At 41.4% G+C, this 12500-nt stretch overlaps 1 protein-coding gene across 4 annotated transcripts in view; it reads left to right on the forward strand.

Annotated features, from left to right (window-relative positions):
- Positions 1 to 2917: 2917 nt before the first annotated feature.
- Positions 2918 to 12500, forward strand: part of LOC144979927 (neuronal calcium sensor 1-like) — a 152728-nt gene continuing 143145 nt past the window's right edge. For 2 of the 4 annotated variants that reach the window (XM_078927216.1, XM_078927218.1), the window contains exon 1: positions 2918 to 3061. The gene's annotated coding sequence lies outside the window, so the exon portion shown is untranslated. The remainder of the gene's footprint in view (positions 3062 to 12500) is intronic. The other 2 variants (XM_078927217.1, XM_078927219.1) reach the window with 2 other exon arrangements.

A 12500-nucleotide genomic window follows, 5' to 3' on the forward strand; every position in this document is an offset into this window, starting at 1 on the left:
GAGATATTTATTAATATCAAATCGTCACAGTTTAGAGCCAGTGATTGTTCAACCATTTTTTGGGGGATAAAAGTAAAGGAAAAGAGTTTGGCGAGGTCCTTCTTGCACATATTCAGCAAATATATACACGTTGGTGAGGTCATACCAGGGGTATAACTTAGTAACTGGCTCTAAACTATCGGAACAATGGCGGACGCTCTTATGAAATATTTCTCTGACGAGCAGAAAAGTGTATCCAGAGGAACAAAAAAAAAAACATTATAAATCCGATCATGTTTTGTCTTTTACACATTCTGATCACAAGTCTTATGAAAAGTTCTAGCCAGCAAAAAGTACCGATTTTCTTTGTTTAGAATCACGATGGCCGCCGTTGCTGGGTGACGTGACATCAGACTATTGCATCCAATTATAAATTTTGAAACTCGTGCGGTTGAAATTCGAACTCATTTCAAATGCGTGTTACCAAGGTCGCCAAGGGGCTTTGGAAATTTGTTCGAAATTTTAAAATGTTCTTTTATATAGCGCAATATCCACTAAACGGGCCCCTAGTCAACAGCAACACTTAACATGTAGAACGAGACATGACGTCTGTTAGGAGATATTGCAATTTTTTTTTCGGATAAAGACAACGCTGTTAACGACCAGGTACTCATTTTACACCTAAGTACGGTGAGAGAATGTGAGTAAAGAGCCTTTTCTAAGGACTCAACTTTGCGCCGAGCGAGGTTCGAACCCAGGACCTTCCGATCCGAAAGCGAGTGTCATACCACTAGACCACATAATTTCAAACGTATGAGTTTAAAAATCTCGTATTTTAGACATGTAAAAGACGAAAGACATGCTTGTTTACTTTTCATGTATATCTTTTGTTAAAACAAACAATTTATGTATTTGACAAATTTACCACACAAAATGGATAGTATCAAAACATAGTGATAGATAACGACTGACAGGGGTGAGAAATTATCCCTTCGTTTTTCAGATTTTAAAAATGCTACAAAACGCCCATGAGTAGGATGAGAGATTTTTTTAAAAATCTGGAAATAAGTAAGAAGCAGAAATAAATCAGAAACATTCGACAACGTACAAATAACGACAAGAACAAGTGTTAAGTTAATACTTGTCAAGTTTGATTAAAGATCCTCGATTTGTCAAGTTAATCAGTCACGTCACAAACCAAAGAAGCAGGATAGGCTAGTAAAGAGAAGAAGAAACGACATCACTATCGGATCGTACACCCATGCGAACATCATAGGTATATGATTCAAAGGTGATGCTCCCATCCAACCACCCGCACGTCACTTGTTATGTATATCATAAGAGGCAGAGGGGCTCAGTGGTACGGTCTTTGCTTCGTACCCGACTTCGATCATCCACCGCTGCGTTGTGTGGCCTTGAGCAAGTCACCTCGCCCTATCCCAATTTGCGGCGCTGCACTGCGGCTGACGCCTGTGTTATTCCAGTCTTCCCTTGGAATAGACCCTAAAGACAAATTTCCCCTATGGGCTGAATAAAGGGATAAGATCAGTTCTTACTCGTTCAATTTTACTTTTATACGGACAGCCAATACATAAACATAATATATACGATATCAGATGGAAAAATGTCCACGTATTCTGTTCGAAAACAATACTTCGTACTCTATTTTTTTTAAAAATATGTTTAAAATTTTGACCAGAAAACTCGTCCTTCAAATCGTATCAATCGATTAAAATGCCTATCATCTGGTCAAAAGTTCTCAAACCTGGGACTTGATTAAATAAGATTATTATATTTAATTTATCAAAGTTTATAATAAAGTTGAGAAATTAGGGAGCGGGTACATGTGTAAGACAACGTCTGACTGGTAATCGGGAGGTCTGAGGTTCAATCCCCAGTCGAGGAAGACTGATTTCTTTGGGAGTTCCTTTTTTCTTGTATTTTTCTTTCTTGCTTTGTCTGGCAATGTTTCATAAACACTTTTTCAGGTCTTTATCTGTACATTAACTCTCTCCTTACTGATCATTTTCAGTATTCTTCCAAAATGGCAGGCTTACCCAGCAGAAAAATTGTTTGTTTTTTTAAACACAAACAATCTCTCTACAAAAAAACTTTATTTTCTTATTAATTAGCCAAAAATCATTCTTCTAATTTTGTGATGTACAAAATAAATCTGAATTTTTTAAAATGTATATTGTGTCGTAACAAATGTGACGATTTTGCTGCAGGTGGTAAGGAGAGGGTTAAAGCTGTCATTTCACATTCATCTAATAAAAATTAAAATCCTATTAAAAATGTGCACTTAATGCATCATCGGCTCCCTTAAAAATGGCCTAATACATACAAATGCATCAACGGACATAGACACCCTTCATCTCACTTCCACTTCCCCCTTCCCCCTCCCCTCACCCCCCCCCCCCCCCCCCTTTTTTTTTTTTTTTTTTTTAACCCTCTCCTTTCCACCTGCAGCATTATCGTTACATTTGTTACGATACAATGAACATTGCATTTTCAGATTATTATTTTGTATGTACAACAAAACATTGGACTAAAAATCTTTGTTTAGTTTATGACAAAATAATGTTGTTTTGTAGAACAAAATTATGTTTAGCATGCTGTTAGGTTTGAGTTTTAAAAATTCAATTTTAGTGTCGGGCATGGATGACATTTTGGGGAAGATACTGAAAACGGGTGGTAAGGAGAGAGTTAAAACCTCACATCACCTTCCATTTACTCACCCAACACAACAAAACACGACGATACGCTGACAAAATATAACTACTCACCCGCATGGCTGGCAGGGCAGGGCAGGACGTGAGGGACAACAACAAGTTGTAATGGTTTTATATCGACGACGACAATATCATCATCATCATCAAGAATTAGGTAGTAGTAGTAGTTGTCGTTGTTGTGAGTGAGTGAGTAGCTCTACCATGTCGTTATAGCATCATTTCACGCGTGTTGCTTTATTCAGTTGGTTGGATAATAATAATAATTATATTATAGTATTTCATTCCTACATCGAAATTAATACCATTTTGTGGTGGTGAAGGAGTGTTTATTATTCTGTGTTACATCCGAAGTGAGAAGGAATTACTTATTATTTTATCTGTGTTTTTTTTTTTTTTTTTTTTAAGCAAACAAATATCTAGAATTGTCCCTTCATTTCTCAGATTTTAAAATGCTACAAAACACCCATAAGTAGGGTGAGAGATTAAAAAAAACCAACTGGAAATTAAGTAAGACGCAGAAATAAATCAGAAACATCCGAAAACGTACAAATAACGACAAGAACAAGAGTTAAGTTAATACTTGTCAAGTTTGATTAAAGATCATCGATTTGTCAAGTTAATCGGTGTTATACCAAACAGCCGTACTCTGGAGATAAAACAACCAAACCATATTTTAAAATTTGGCCAGAAAACTCGTCCTTCAAATAGCGATCGATTGAAATGACCCTCATTTTGGCAAAAACTCTCAAACGCGAAGTCCCAGGACTTGAGCGTTTTTGCCAAGATGAGGGTCATTTAAATCGATCGATCTTTGAAGGACGAGTTTTCTGGCCAAATTTTAAATATGGGTTTTTCCAGAGTACTGCAGCAAATCGTATAAAAATCACGACAAAAAAAAAGGGAGGGGGTGGGGGGGGGGGAGGGGGGAGGTTGTCGGAGTGGGAGGAGGGAGGCATCTTCTCTGAGGAATTTGTTTTAAACTTTACCAGAGTGTAGGGATCTCTAGCCGTAAACAATCATACGGCTAGTGACCTTGGCAATGGTCATTCCTACTTCCGCTCTGCCTCGTCCCAAGCTGACCCGGCTCATATAAAGCCAAGTGGACCTCTCGATTTAGACACACTTACCGACAGACACACTTCACACTTACCTACAGACTTACCTACACACTTCACACTTACCCAGATTCTTACTACACTTGCTCCTAGACTTACGACACTTACCGACACACTTACCTTCACACTTACCCAGATTCTTACTACACTTACCTACAGACTACCTACTGCACACTTCAAGCTCTACACTAAACTATCTACCATACCATATCTGTTGCGACCATACCTATCTACCATTACGACTAACTAGATTCAGGGTAAGCCATATATTTATACTAACTATAACTTTATCTATTTAATATATATTTTTAACTCAGAAATTCCGTGATTCACCGGCCATCTGGACCCATCCTAGCCATAGAGTCCTACAGCCAGAATACCGAGTTCTGGCAATCACGGTAGTTACTACAATGGCGTCACGAGCAGGATACTTTTTTCTACTTTTTACATTATCCATTTTATTACTTCCTACCGTCGTATTTCGTTGAATGGGATTTCGAATTTCGTTGATTTTTACCGTGTGAATACTTCGTTATTTTTCATCATGTATTTTCTACACTATAATTCTTATATTCGATCTTGAATGAATTCTGTGCTGTGATATTGGTGATATGTATGACCACGCCCCCTTCCCTTTTCTTTCAGTTGTAGGTAATTTCAGTTCGTGAATTTTGTTTGATCGTGTCAAGGTCGTCCTTGTCCTTGACTCCAAGGTCACACCTGTCTGGTGACCTTGTAGACGGTGTCATGTTTCATGATTTTTTTTTTTAAAAAATTTTTTTACATTTGATTTCTTTTTTATTCTTTTTACTTTTTTTGTTGTTTTGTTATTGCCTATAACTGTGATTAGTGATAAGTTTATATCTTTGGTAATTTATTGTGAATTCTTGTGATTTGCTTTGTCCTTGACTTGACTTTGTTTACTGCTTATGACTGTGATTAGTTGAATTCTTGTGATCTGATCTGTCCTTGAATTGATTTTGCTTGTCCAGTGCTACATTGTGATTGTGGTTACTCTTTCTATTGATTTTATTATATATCTTCAGTTATTCTTTTTCTTTCACACACCTTCCTCTTCTGAGAGGAAACCTTGGTGATTTGTGAAGTTCATTTTTATATTTTTTAAAGTCTGTTTTTTTTTCTTGATTTGTTGTTTGATGATCACTCGGGCCCGGCAGCATGGTGCAGTGAGATGTTGGAGCATGATCCGACCATGGCCGCGGCCTTGGGGAGTGGTCTATCTTTTACCAGACCGTACCTATTTTTATATTTAGTATAATTTTGATTTATTGTTTGATGGCTACTCGGGCCAGGCAGCATGGTGCGGTGAGATGTTGGAGCATGATCCGACCATGGCTGCGGCCTTGGGGAGTGGCCTATCTTTCAATAGACCATACCTTATTTTTTATTTAGTATTTGTATAATTTTGATTTATTGTTTGATGGTCACTCGGGCCAGGCAGCATGGTGCGGTGAGATGTTGGAGCATGATCCGACCATGGCTGCGGCCTTGAGGAGTGGCCTATCTTTCAATAGACCATACCTAATTTTTTTATTTAGTATTTGTATAATTTTGATTTATTTAGTATTTGTATAAATTTGATTTATTGTTTGATGGTCACTCGGGCCAAGCAGCATGGTGCGGTGAGATGTTGGAGCATGATCCGACCATGGCTGCGGCCTTGAGGAGTGGCCTATCTTTCAATAGACCATACCTAATTTTTTTTATTTAGTATTTGTATAATTTTGATTTATTGTTTGATGGTCACTCGGGCCAGGCAGCATGGTGCGGTGAGATGTTGGAGCATGATCCGACCATAGCTGCGGCCTTGAGGAGTGGCCTATCTTTCAATAGACCATACCTAATTTTTTATTTAGTATTTGTATAATTCTGATTTATTGTTTGATGGCTACTCGGGCCAGGCAGCATGGTGCGGTGAGATGTTGGAGCATGATCCGACCATGGCTGCGGCCTTGAGGAGTGGCCTATCTTTCAATAGACTACACATGATTATTTGTATGTTGCTTGTCATGGATTTTGATTTAATAGTTCTTTGAGCATTTAAATTTTGATTTATTGTTTGATGGTCACTCGGGCCAGGCAGCATGGTGCGGTGAGATGTTGGAGCATGATCCGACCATGGCTGCGGCCTTGAGGAGTGGCCGATCTTTCAATAGACCATACATAATTACTTGTGCATTAATTTTCTTCATTTTGATTTGTTGTTTGATGGTCGCTCGGGCCGGGCAGCATGGTGCGGTGAGATGTCGGAGCATGATCCGACCATGGCTGCGGCCTAGGGAGCGACTATCCTACAATAAACAACCCCATGTTATTATTGATCATTGCTTTGTGGTTTTATTGGTTGGAGGTCACTCAGGTCAGAGAACATGGTGCAGCGAGATGTTGTAGCATGACCTGACCATGCTGTGGCCTCGAGTGACAGACCAGCCAATAGATAGTGTTAGTTCCCTAGGTTTGCTTTCGAATGGCCACTGTGATTGGGCAGCATGGTGCAGTGACATGTCGGAGCATGTCCTGACCATGGCTGCAGCTGTGGAGATGACCACTCGGAAGCAACCATCTGATGATAGTTTGGATTCACTGAGTTTGATGGTCACTCGAGCTTGGTGGCCAGCGCAGAGAGATGTTGGTGCATTATCTGTTGCGACCAAGGTTCGAGTTGGAGGACCTAATTCTCAGTGAATCACATGATACATATTGTGATGTTCATGCTCAGGTCGCGCACCATGGGTCAGTGAAGTGTTGGTGCACGACATGGCCATGACTGCGACCTGGAGCAATTGCTTTGTTGTGAAGATGTGTAGATTGTTGTTATCATTAGATTACTCTGTGATCTTTACTCTATTATATACAAATGCTTCATATATTATATTTTTACATTTGCTTGCTTTGGCATGAGCTTGGCCTAATTATATTGTTTTGGCTTCATGCTTGTGCTAGTTTTATTACTTGGCTTTAAGCCCGCTCGATTTTGTTTTGTGCTTTTAGCTTGCATTGATTGCTTGCATGGCGTAATAGTTCCTTGAGGTTACACTATAATTTGCTTCTTTGTTACTGACACTGTTTCCCATAGTCTATTCTCAGAAGATTAGGATAATCGTGCCAGTGAATATCATCATGGTGAATAAATTCTAATGGACTACTGCTCTTTTGAGCAGCCCATGGATTATTGTCTCTGGGCAGACTGCCAGACAGTTCGTCCTGCCCTATCAGGAGAGTATAGATGACCAAGAAAGACTTCTGTAGTTCCAAGAACATCATTAAGTTTATGCAGCCTCAGGAAGCCAATAATTATTAATTTACACTCATGGTGCCCAAAATGGAAGATACCTTCACTGATGCTCCAGAACCCAAGGACCCTTTCGATACCGACGACCACTGCTGATATAAGAAATAAGGAAGCCTTGGCACTAGGAGACAGTGGGGATTCGAACCCACCACCAGAGTGCAGAAATGTAAAGAAGCCCCACCATCTAGACTGCATTCAGGACGAGGAGGGGCCTATTTGAATTCAACAAGCTGCCATTTGGACTCTGCAATTCTATAGCACCTACAGCAGAGTAATGGACCTCGTCTTGAAGGACTTACACTGGAACTCTGTCTTGGCCTACTTGGACGACATCTGTGTACTGGGGAAGTCCTTCCAGGACCACTTCAACAACTTGAGGGAAGTGTTCACCAGACTTCGTGCCTTCCGGCTGAAGCTCAAACCCAGGAAATGTGAGCTCTTCAGGAAAGAAACTAAACTTCTTGGTAGGAAGGTAGGAAGAAACCAGTTGTCTATGACAGAGGAATCAATTGCCACTGTACGGAATCGGCCAGCACCTACGTCATTAAGGGAATGGAGAAGTTTTTGGGCTTAGCTAATTACCACCGCTTCTTCGTAAAGGATTTTGCCGGAATATCAGAACCCCTCGCTCGACTTCTGAGAAAGAAAATTTTCATCTGGGGTGATGAGCAGCAGGCAGCCTTTGAGGAGATCAAGCTACGCCTTACTTCCCCACGGTCTTGGCCATTCCCACTACGACAGGCCACTTCATCCTCGATACTGATGCTTCAGATTGCGCCATCGGAGCCGAGTTGATTCAGATCCAAGAAGAGGAAGAGAAGGTGATTGCATATGGGAGCTTCACCCTGACACCCCTTCAGCGGCGCGATTGCACTACCAGGAAGGAGCTACTTGCAATTGTGCGCTTTACCAATCACTTCCGTCACTACCTCTTAGGCAGCGAATTCACTGTATGAACGGATCATCGCTGCCTTACTTGGCTCATGAACTTCAAGAGGATTGAGGGCCAACTGGCCCGATGGATCGAAGAACTCAGTCAATACAACATGAGGATAGTTCACCGCTCTGGTTCACTGCACATGAATGCTGATGCCTTATCTCGACCTCCCACGACGGACACTTGCCAACACTACCGTCCTCACAAGGCGTTATCAGAATTGCCTTGTGGCGGATGCGCATATTGCACCCGAACACAGGAGAGATGGGGAACCTTTGAATCAGAAGTAGACAACGTCGTCCCCCTCGGGTCCCCTGACACAATTGTCACTGGGTTGGATATTATAAACGAGGGCGAATGTAGGACACAGCTCAGAAGATTGGACGACACTGCCCGAATGACGTCAGGAAGGAACTGCACTATCCCCCTCGGGTCCCCTGACACAATTGTCACTGGGTCGAATATCATAAACGAGGGTGGACGCAAAGTGCGACAGATCAGAGGATCAAACAACTCTACCCGGATGACGTCAGGAGTGAGCTGTGCTGTCCCCCTCAGGTCCCCTGACACAATTGTCAATGGGTTGAATATTACAATGAGGGTGGACACAAAATACAAGTCGTAAGACAAGACAACTCGACACAAGTTGGCCTTGACGACATTGACATGGAGGATGTCAGGAAGCTGCAGTCGGATGATCATCACATGACCCACCTGCTATTATGGCTGAAATTAGGAGCAGACCCAGAAATGTCGGACTTGATGTTGTCCGGCCAGGAAGAAAAGTTCTACTGGGTGCACCGCAACCTGTTCTTCCTGATCGATGGAGCCTTATACAGAAGAGACGAAGGCCCACGAAACCTCCTTGTCATACCTACGCCTTTAACAAATTGATGTTAGGAAGGAATTGAGCACACCGGTGGAATTGGTTATACCAGGGAAACGTACAAACCCACAGTCTCCTGAAGATTATGTCAACTCTCTACAGCAGGGGTTAGAGATAGCCCACGAGACTGCGAGAACCACCCTCCGAACTGAGCTCAAGAGGACGAAGAGGGACTACGACATCAAAGCCCACGTCCATTCCTTCAAGAAGGGACAGGCGGTTTATTACCCGGAGCACGCGATTCGGAATCGCAGGCAACCCTGGAGAAATTCCACTAGACGCTCGAGGACTCCTCCAATCACCTCGAGACGGGAATAGATCCCGGACCGTCGCCTCTAACTCTAACCAGGAACGGAGGCCCCGTGACCGTAGGAGACGGTCCCGCTCGCCCCGTCGGGCCCAAAGAACGAGTACCCCGGCCCGACAGAGCCGCGACCGGCCTCCCAGCAGGCGTAGGAGGGAGGACCAGCAAGAGCAAGCAGACCGCCGAGACAGATCTCGCCGCCGCCGGGGGGACTTCCGCAGCCTGCGGAATCAGCTTAAGAGGGCCAGGCAGGAGCTGGCCTCCCTCCGGACCGAGGCGGCTGAGGTCACCCGTCTCCGGGAGGAGAATAAAAGAATGAAGGAGAGAGAGCCCTCGATGGAGCTGTCCCTCCACAGCTCTGTCTTAGACAGCTAGGTGCTAGGGCGAGCAACCGTGTAAATAGATTTAATTTTGCCCCAGCCCCAGGAAAGGGCTTTCCTTTTATTTTAGCCCTAGGTAAGGGCCTTCTTTATTTTTTGTTCGGCCCTAGGAAAGGGCCTTCCTTGTTTTATTTTACCCCCCTTTTTTGTTGCTACGCCCTAGGTAAGGGCTCCTCTCCTTTAGTTCACTGTAATACCGAGAGCTCCAGAAAGGTGCAGGTGAGTACCCCACATCCAGCCACCCTGCCCTTTTTGAAGGGGCAGCAGTGTAGGGATCTCTAGCCGTAAACAATCGTACGGCTAGTGACCTTGGCAATGGTCATTCCTACTTCCGCTCTGCCTCGTCCCAAGCTGACCCGGCTCATATAAAGCCAAGTGGACCTCTCGATTTAGACACACTTACCGACAGACACACTTCACACTTACCTACAGACTTACCTACACACTTCACACTTACCCAGATTCTTACTACACTTGCTCCTAGACTTACGACACTTACCGACACACTTACCTTCACACTTACCCAGATTCTTACTACACTTACCTACAGACTACCTACTGCACACTTCAAGCTCTACACTAAACTATCTACCATACCATATCTGTTGCGACCATACCTATCTACCATTACGACTAACTAGATTCAGGGTAAGCCATATTTTTATACTAACTATAACTTTATCTATTTAATATATATTTTTAACTCAGTAATTCCGTGATTCACCGGCCATCTGGACCCATCCTAGCCATGGAGTCCTACAGCCAGAATACCGAGTTCTGGCAATCACGGTAGTTACTACAAGAGTTTCATGTAAAAGAGAAGATGGTTGAGGATTTGTAACAGAATTGTGTCCTATATATATGAGGTTTTATGTAACCCATCGTATTAATCTGAATCTGAATGTGAATGTTACTCGAAGACGACTCAATTCCGGGTATTTATTTGTTTTCAAGGGCGGAGAGAGTTGTTGATTGTGACAGTCATTGTTGGTGTTTAGGCTGCAGAATTTTTAGAATCTTCGTTTGAATGTTTCTAAATATTGTTATGTTCACTCATGATTCGGGAAGGGAATTCCAGTCTTTGATAGTAGGTATTGCAAATGAATGATGTTTGAGTTTGTAAATTGGTGTTTTGGTGTTTTTGAGTGGGGTTTTCTTTGAATGCGTGAATTTAGTTGCATGTCTGAATAGTTTTTCCGGTGAGATGGCGGTCATTTTATTTGTAAGTTTGAACACGAGTGTTAGTCTATGCTCTTTCCGTAGGTAGTATGTCGGATGATGTTGCTGTAAAGCCATTATATACTTGCGATCAAAATAGAGAGTATACACATTTAAAATTGTCGTTACTTTTTTATCCATTGGCTTAGGTTAATAATTAGAGTTATTTAGCCTTTCTTTGTACCGATAGTTGATGTTTTAGTTTTTGACCTGAAATTCGCCCACCACGTCGCGCACATGCTAAAATAACCTTTTAGCCCCTTACTCTGGACAGGACGTTATTAGATTAATTTTTTTGCTGTCCGTGTCTTCTTGAAACATTTTCAAGGCAGGAAAACACAATGCAAAATACCATCCATTAATCTACGCGATGTCACGACTTAGTTAAGAACACCATTCACGTGCCATTGGTCATCTTCAAGATGGACAGTCTGTGACCAATGTCGCAAGAATGCTAAATATCACAAGGAGAACTGTATATTCGTTAGTGGATCGATTTGAAATGACACAAACTGTAAGGGACTAACGAATATACAGTAACGACGATTTTAAATGTGTATACTTTCTTTTGATCGGAAGTATAATATAAGTAAAATAATCATGACAATGAAATAAAGCTTTTACGTGCTTTAAAAGCTTATACTTATTCGTACATGTCTTAATTAAACTTGACACATGTTTTTCATAATATATATTGTTTGCTATAAGTTTCATTATCTGTCTCTAAATCACCAAAATATAATAATATTGTTTTGAGGAAATATGATGCATATTATTAGATTTCACAAGCTATGCTGCGTCTCGTTACGAATTGTGTGATATAACCCGAAAATTGTGTATTATTCAAGCTTGATGGTATATGAATTTCAACACATGACGGTAACCCAATAATTGAATGTTATGCAAAATTAAATAGATATGAACATGATCATAATATTAGTGTAGTAGTTTTAGTAGTTATAGAAGTTGGAGTAGTAGTAGTAGTAGTAGTAGTAGTAGTAGTAGTAGTAGTAGTAGTAGTAGTAGTAGTAGTAGTAGTAGTAGTAGTAGTAGTAGTAGTAGTAGTAGTAGCAGTAGTAGTAGTAGTAGTAGTAGTAGTAGTAGTAGTAGTAGTAGTAGTAGTAGTAGTAGTAGTAGTAGTAGTAGTATACAGTATTGCAGTATGTGTGCAGTAGTAGTATAGTAGTGAGTGTAGTAGTAGTAGTAGTAGTAGTAGTAGTATAGTAGTTAGTAATAGTAGTAGTAGTAGTAGGTAGTAGATAGGTAAGTAGTAGTAGTAGTAGTAAGTAGTAGTAGTAGTGCGGCTATGTGTCTTGTGGTATGACACTCGCTTTCGGATCGGAAGGTCCTGGGTTCGAGCCTCGCTCGGCGCATAGTTGAGTCCTTGGAAAAGACTCTTTACTCACATTCTATCACCGTACTCAGGTGTAAAATGAGTACCTGGCCGTTAACAGCGTTGTCTCTGTCCGAAAAATTGGAATATCGCCTAACAGGCGGCATGTCCCGTCCTAAATTTTAAATGTTGCTGTTGACCAGGGACCCATTGTAAAGCGCTTTGAAAACATTTAGTGGATATTGCGCTATATAAAAGCTCATTTTTTAATTATTTTTTTTAGTAGTAGTAGTAGTAGTAGTA

This window comes from Berghia stephanieae, chromosome 9 (genome assembly GCF_034508935.2).
Source record: "Berghia stephanieae isolate SIO BIC M18660-M18661 chromosome 9, UCSD_Bste_1.3, whole genome shotgun sequence".
NCBI classification, from domain to species: Eukaryota; Metazoa; Mollusca; class Gastropoda; order Nudibranchia; family Aeolidiidae; genus Berghia; species Berghia stephanieae.